Here is a 7716-nt window from a genome sequence, read left to right as displayed (position 1 = left end):
CCTTCTGTTTTTGTACGGGGTTAAGATGATTCTTTTTGCCATGGCAAATTTATTATGTGTTGTAGTTGCACAGATAGTTAGCCCCATGGGGGTACGCATCCCCTCATTGCTTTTTTACCAATCTTTTCAAAACCTATTTTTGCATTTACAGTCTGAGGTTTCTCGGAATTTGGAGCACTTTGAGAGTTAGTTTAGTTGGCAAATCACATTAGGTGTAGCTAGTGGTTTGCTCCCCCTCTCCCTCACCTCAGACAAACTGGCATGGCAAATTTACATAAGGCGTGTAGATAGCTTTAGTTAGGAAATTCACAACCTATAAACGACCATGGTAATTAGTATGTTTTCTTGCCGTGGCAGTGGCAACTTATATACTCCCTCCGTCCCAAAATTCTTGTCTTAAATTTGTCTAAATACGGATGTATCAAGTCATGTTTTAGTATTAGATACATCCGTATCTAGACAAATCTAAGACAAGAATTTGGGGACGAGGGAGTACTTTTTATTGCCATGTTACATAGTCGTGATTTGTGAAGGTAAATTTATGTTTATTAAATTCACTAGATGCCCCACGGCAAATTCAGTTTAATGCCCATGGCAAGCTTCTTTTTTCAAGATGATGACAACCTTTTTTTTACAATGGCAATTTTTATAGTGATTTTGCCATGGCAAATTCACTAGATGTCCCACGGCAAATTCAATATAATGGCCATGGCAAGTTTCTTTTTTCAAGACGATGTCAACTTTCTTTTTTACCATGGCAATTTTTAAAGTGATTTTGCCATGGCAAAATCACTAAATGTCCCACGGCAAGTTCAGTTTAGTGGCCATGGCAAGTTTTTTTTAAAGACGATGTCAACTTTTCTTTTACCATGGCAATTTTTAAAGTGATTTTGCCATGGCAAATTCACTAGATGTCCCACGGCAAATTTAGTTTAATGCCCATGGCAAGTTTTTTTTTCCAGACGATGTCAACTTTTTTTTACCATGGCCATTTTTAAAGTGATTTTGCCATGGCAAATTCACTAGATGCCCCCCACGGCAAATTCAGTTTGATGCACATGGCAAGTTTCTTTTTTTAAGACGATGTCAACTTTTTTCTACCATGTCAATTTTTAAAGTGATTTTGCCATGGCAAATTCACTAGATGTCCCACAACAAATTCAGTTTAATGCCCATGGCAAGATTCTTTTTTCAAGGCAATGCTAGAAAGAATACATTTTTAACTAAGGAATCTCATTGCTGCATTCTTATTCATGTAAGATTTTTTCATATTATATTAGATGGGCAATTTTTCTGTACACTACATCGAGTAGGTTTTTAGGCATTTTCATGTTTGTTTTGATTTTCTGTAAACAAAGATCTTTTTTGTCGATGGCAAATTTTGCTTTGTTAATGACAGATGGCAATTTCTGGTTTGCATCACTGGGATTTTCTAGTTCTCAATCTTCTTCTTTTAATTTCAATTATTTCATAACATGGCAAAGTCTAGGCTTTCTCTTTCACAGATCAAAAAAATGATTTTTATTCGCAACACAAACTGGGGCATACCGTGTTTATTTTCTTTTTTTTAGTCACAAGGCCGGCAACTATGTTGGCTTGTTCACGCTGGGTGGGGGGAGGGCGTTGGGGCTGGGGCTCCTCTCATCTGAACGAACTTGTTCGATCGATGCCCACCCGGGCACCGAACGAATTGTTCGATCTAGGGAGTCACCAGGCTGAACGTCCGGCCATTATCGACGTCCTCGAATTTTCGAAGGCAAAATTTACACTACGGGCCATGGTAATTTATTATTAATATTTTTATCATGGCTATTTTATCTGCATAATATGGCAATTTTTTGTGGTGAAAATTAATGGACTAACCACATGGCAATTTGTACGGATTTTCGTTTTCTCTATGACATGGCAAATTTACTTTTAATTTTTTGCATGGCAAATTTAAGTTAATTCCCATGACAAACTTAGTGTATTTGTAGGGATTTTTGTTTTCTCTATGGTATGGATGGTGTTTTTAAGCAGCTTCATTGGATAGTAGTTGCCCTAGCATAGTTTTTGAAGCTTGTGAATTGAAAATGCAAATACTCACATTTGAATAAGTGGTAGTTTTGCCACTTAGAAGCATGTAAACCTTTTAGTTTGTAACAGTTTGTGGCTATTTTACGGACGTCAAACTACATGCATACATGTATTTTTTGAAGCCATATTTAGGCTGTTGTTTTATTTCAAAAAGGATGGCAACTTTCTCCGTATGTTAAACTAGAAAGTTGATGGTGCTATGGCGTGAGATAGTTGGGCCTTTGGCCCACTTGGTTTACTGGGGACGCTCCTTTTTTTTAATTTTTTGAATCAAGGGGACGCTCCTTTTTTAGCGATCAGGCGTTCGGACTGGAGCCTGTTTCCCCCCGAACGTTTTCGTTCGGTGGCACGATCGTTTCCGCACGAATCTTTCGTTCGGTGGGAAGGGCCTCCAGATCGAACATTCGGCTGTTATTGGGGTCCTTTTTCTAACCCGAACACATTTGGAAATTCCCCTGTCCCGAGTAACCTAGTTGGAAATTTCCGTGTCCGTCCGTCCCCAACTCGGGACGGAGACGGAAGCGCCGCGGCCGGCCTCGAGCTGCCCACCCCGCTCCGGATCCAGCCCCAACGGCTACCCACCAGCTCCACTTTCCTTCTATACCCGCCGCCACGCCATGCACGCCATCTCGCCGAAGCCGTGTCCTGCAAGGACAAGCCTCCGGCTGCCGCAACCGCCTCTGCCCCGGCTATAAAGGCGCGCCCTTTGGCCGGCCAGCTCCCCCTTTCTTCGTCCGGGGCTCCGGGCCACTCCTCCCCTCTTCGTCCGGGCCATGCCTCTCGCCTCGACTCGTCCTCGATTGGTGCCCCGCCTCCCCTTGCGCCTGGTTCTATCTCGCTCATCCTCGCTCGATTCGTCCGTTCGGATTAGAAGAAGCAGATTTGGTTTTGCTCGTCCGCGGGGTTCTTGATTTATTTGGTTCTGCTCGTCCTCGCTGCCGTTCGTTCAGAAATCGCGTCTGGTTCATTCGATTCGGTTCTGCTCGTCCTCGCCGTCGTTCGTTTAGAAATCGCCTCTGCTTCATTCGATTCTGCTCGTCCTCGCCGTTGTTCAGTCGATTCTGCCTTGCTCGTCCTCGCCGTCTTCCGTTTAGAGAATCGCGTCTGTCTTGATTTTGCTTGTCCACGCCGTCGTCGGTTTAAATAGAATCGCGCCTGATTTGATTCTGCTCGCTCTCGCTGTAGTCCGTTTGCAATCGCGTCTGATTTGATTCTGCTCGATCCCCTGTCTTGTTGCTGGGTTCTTTACACCGATGCTCTCGCGTGTTGTTCGTGCCGTCTCGTCGGGGGTATCTGTGGAAGAAGCGAGCGAGCGAGCGGTCGGTTTGGGTCGTCTGGTTGCGAGCTAGCAAGTCTATTTCAGAAACTTCTGCGTGCGCTTATGTCATCTGAGAGGCGCTCACGTTCCTGCGTTTCTTGTTCGCGTCGGGCCGATGTTCGCGTCTGCTTTTGAAATTTGATTACGGTTTATCGTGCTCGTTCAGATCGGTTTCTCTGTCCCGTCACCTGCGCTGTTCATCCTTATTTTCATATCTCAAACGCATGCGCCCTTTGATACTACTGTACTTGGTGGATGTTCAGATCTCAAACGCTGCGTTGTTCAGATCGGTTATTCTGATTGAAATTGGATTGTTGGCCCGCTGTCGATTCTTGTTCTACTTGATGGATGTTCAGGGTGTTACTGCTTATGTTCTTTTCAATTGCTTACTTCTTGTCATGCTTTGCTTATGTTCCCATATATGGTGATGTGTATTCAGGGGTGCTTAGGCAGAAAGTTTTACTAGAGTGCAAACCATGTAATTCCTCATGTTGCTGCTACTTCACAGTGCTTGAATTTCTTTATAGCTTTATCTGAATCACCCTCACCGCTCTAGAGAAATCAGTTTACTCATTCAAGTTCTGGAATTTCTTTATAGTTTCTCTGTTTGTGCCCCTATCTATCTCTGTTTTTTGTGTGCAAGTGTTCCATTCTGTGTGTGTGGCTTGATGGTGAATATGTGTGGCTTGACTCTGTGTGTGATGGCTTGATTGTGTGTGTGTGTGGCTTGACTGTATGTGTGTGTGAATGTGTGTGGCTTGATGGTGAATATGTCTAGCTTGACTCTGTGTGTGTGTGTGTGACTGTGAGTGGCTTGACTCTGTGTGTGTGGCTCTGTGCGTGTGTGTGCGCGACTGTGTGAATATTGCATTTGCTTGATGGTGTGGCTTGTATGCTTTGTTGAATGATTGGTTGTATAACTTTTGTTTTATATTGTTGTGGCACAATTGATTGCTGTTTGTTGAATGTGAACTCGTATCTTGATGAATAATCATGTATGCTAACTTGGTATTGGTAGTTCCTGATCATAGGTTACACACCTATTAGTTGTTTAGTGTAGACTGACTATTCTTTTGTCTGAACTTTTTTTGTGATTATGTCTTCACATTGCACTGCTCCCTGATCCATATCGACATGCCCACGCTGTCTGATGAGGATAAAGATGTAAGGAACTCCTCCCAAGAATCTCTCTTGCTCCTTATATTAACTTGGCGACTAGACATGTTAAAAAATATTATTTTTTTGTGAAACTGAAGCTCCTTGCTGTAACCCATTATATGACTTTATGAGCATGCACGACTTTCAGGTTATGAAGAAATGGGGTGCTCCAAACAAGATCGACTTCCTCTCTCTTTCTTATACAAGGCATGCAGAAGATGGCAAGTAAGTAACTCATTATGTCGATATTTAGAGTGTACTACTTCACACTGCCATCTTTCCAACAGATTGAATTTTTTTATATTGATATTTTGTTGAATAGTATCACATGTTTGTTTGCATTTCATACTTTAAATGTTCCTAATGTTGATAGTTTTTTTCCTGCAATAGGCACGGGAGTTCCTCTCAAAGTTAGGTGATCTTAATTGAACTCTGTTTTTTTTGCCGAAATTGAGATTGTGGAGGTAATTTCAAGATATTCTTTCAACATTCCTGAGCAACTTTGATTTGTTTACCACCTATTGACTCCTTATTCCTTGCAGGGCTTGAACCATTTTGATGAGATCCTGGAAGAAGCAGATGGTATAATTCTGTCAAGGGGAAACCTTGGAATTGATCTTCCACCTGAAAAGGTTGGTTATCTCAACCTTCGCAATGCATTAGCTCTTAAAGTGTCGTCCTAGTAGTGAAAAAATTACAGAGAATCACCCCAATGCATTGTTTCTTAAGGGTCGTATCTAAATGATATTGCATTGTGGAGAAAATTAAAGAATAGAAAACAGGGAGTGCAAGAAAACGTGCTAAGAGCCGTATCTATATGAACATACAGCTCCACTCTCGTTCTATCTTAATTATTACAGTGCCACTTCAGCATTTTGACTATGATAATGTGCTAAGAGCCAAGCATTGTGAGTGCCCTTGGCAGTTGTGAAGGCATTCTGCTTGATTAACATGCATTTTTCCCATTTGCATGAAGCTTAGTAATGATTTTATGTGCTTTAGTTAGATTTGCTCTTTTTTTAAACAAAAATCAAGGGTCTCTATTGAGTACTACTTTGTTCGTTCTTTAGGTGTTCTTATTTCAGAAGTCTGCTCTGCACAAGTGCAACATGGCTGGAAAGCCTGCTCTTGTTACTCGTGTTGTGGACAGTATGACGGACAACCTAAGGACTACTCGTGCGGAGGCAACTGATGTGGCAACGCGGTGCTGGACGGTTAGTTTTTGCCTCTTGCAGATATCTTATACTTTGGTGATCCTGTACAGCTGCTCATTACTGCACCCAAACAAACTATTAATGAACTTGAGCTGATTTTATTTTCCAAAAATATGAACATAACACATGGGTACACTCATTCTGAACTCAACCACTAGCACGGTAATATGAAAAATGAATCAGATGAGGTTAGCAAGTTTGTACCTCACATATCTGAGACAGTGAGTACTCCATGCGCTCCGTCTCATACTTCCCATTGTTGCTGCATGGTTTAAATTTTGCGGAGTATGCACAAGTGCCAGTCTTCACCAGCAATATTTTGTTAGTCCTGAGTGTAGTGTAGCAATGTATGCAGGATATGCTTCCCACTAAAGCACCAGCAATAGCCAAGAAGATTGAAGAAATCCAATGAAAGTTCTGATTCTGAAAGCTCTGACTCTAAGGTATTCATTTACCTACCGATTTCGAAGTGGAAACTTCATTATTTAATAGAATTTTTAATTACCTTTTTGCCTGATTTCACCATGTTTCATTTCATTGGTTTTCAGAAGCCAGCTACTGAAGTGAAGAATTCTGCGGTTGCTACTGCACAAAAGAAAAACCAGGAATTTGATGGCTCTGATAGTGATTCTGATGATTTATCAGATGAGGTAAGAATCATATTTCTAGCAATGCATGTCTATGTGAGATAATTCAGTACAAAAGCATAAAACACATTTCTTGCACTTACCATTCCCCTGATCTTGTCGTTTAATTCTGTGGAGTACTCATATTTCTTAGTCCTAACTAGAAAACCGTTTGCAGGATATGGCCACTAAAAAACCAGTAGCCAAGAAAGTGGTAGGATCCAGTGAAAGTTCCGATTCTGGCTCTGAGGAGGTATCTACTAGTTATATGAAAACTAAGGCTTCATCATTCTGTCTTTATAATGTGATACTAACATTTTCAATATAATTCTAGGACACCACTGCTAAACCAGTTCAATCTTCCAAGTCTGTTGCTGTTATAAAGAATCTAATGATAGCTCAGATTCTGATGAAGTAAGTGTTCTATTACTTGCTTACTCCTGGTCACTTTTTTTTGTTGTGCAATTTTAAAATTCCTTCCTATGTTTTGCAGCCAGCAAAATCTACTATTCCTTCTAAGAGGCCTCTGACAACAGAGAAAAAGAGTGAACATGTACGCATTATTTTTTAAATTTTATTTTCTTGAAAGCACCATCTTCTGTGATATTTTTTGTACAATTGATCTTGTTGTAATTCAACATTTGCAGTCCAAGGATGATTCTGATGATAGTTCTGATGAGAGTGATGACCCTGCACTAAAGAAGCCTAAGGTACTTAATTTTTGGTGTTTGCTTTTTCATCTGAAGATTTTGGTTTATATTGCATTTCTTATTCTATCCCAGGATTCATCTTCTGGTAGTGCCAAGCCAGTCTCTAAGGTTGCCAAGAAAGAAAGCAGTGGTGATGATGACAGTTCTGAAGAGAGCTCCAGCAGTGATGATGAAAACGATCAATCAATGTCAATGGCAAAGTCCAAGCAGAACGAAGTATGGTTTGAGTATATTTATGCTGTTGTGATTTTTCCTCTTATGTTTGATGGTAATCAGCCTCTAACTAGCTTCCTATTTTCAGGAATGAAGATCTGAATCACCCTCACCGCTCTAGAGAAATCGGTTTACTCATTCAAGTTCTAGAAATTCTTTATAACTTTCTGAGTTTACTTTGGTCCTGCATGTGTTAGCTTTCTGTTTGTGCCCCTTTCTATATCTGTTTCTTGTGTGCAAGCGCTCCATTCTGTTGTGTGTGACTGTGTGACATTTTGTGTGTGTTGCTTGACTCTCTGTGTGTGTGTGTGTGTGTGGCTTGACTATGTGTGACTTGATGGTGAATATGTGTGTGGCTTGACTGCGTGTGTGCTTGACTCTCTGTGTGTAACTGTGTGTGT

General features: G+C 41.1%; 1 pseudogene; it reads left to right on the top strand.

Annotated features, from left to right (window-relative positions):
* The first annotated feature begins 4528 nt into the window (after positions 1–4528).
* LOC119320981 overlaps positions 4529–7716 on the top strand; it is a 5602-nt pseudogene continuing 2414 nt past the window's right edge.

This window comes from Triticum dicoccoides, chromosome 6B (genome assembly GCF_002162155.2).
Source record: "Triticum dicoccoides isolate Atlit2015 ecotype Zavitan chromosome 6B, WEW_v2.0, whole genome shotgun sequence".
In the NCBI taxonomy this organism is placed as follows: domain Eukaryota; kingdom Viridiplantae; phylum Streptophyta; class Magnoliopsida; order Poales; family Poaceae; genus Triticum; species Triticum dicoccoides.
This window is presented reverse-complemented; position numbering and strand designations above follow the sequence as displayed.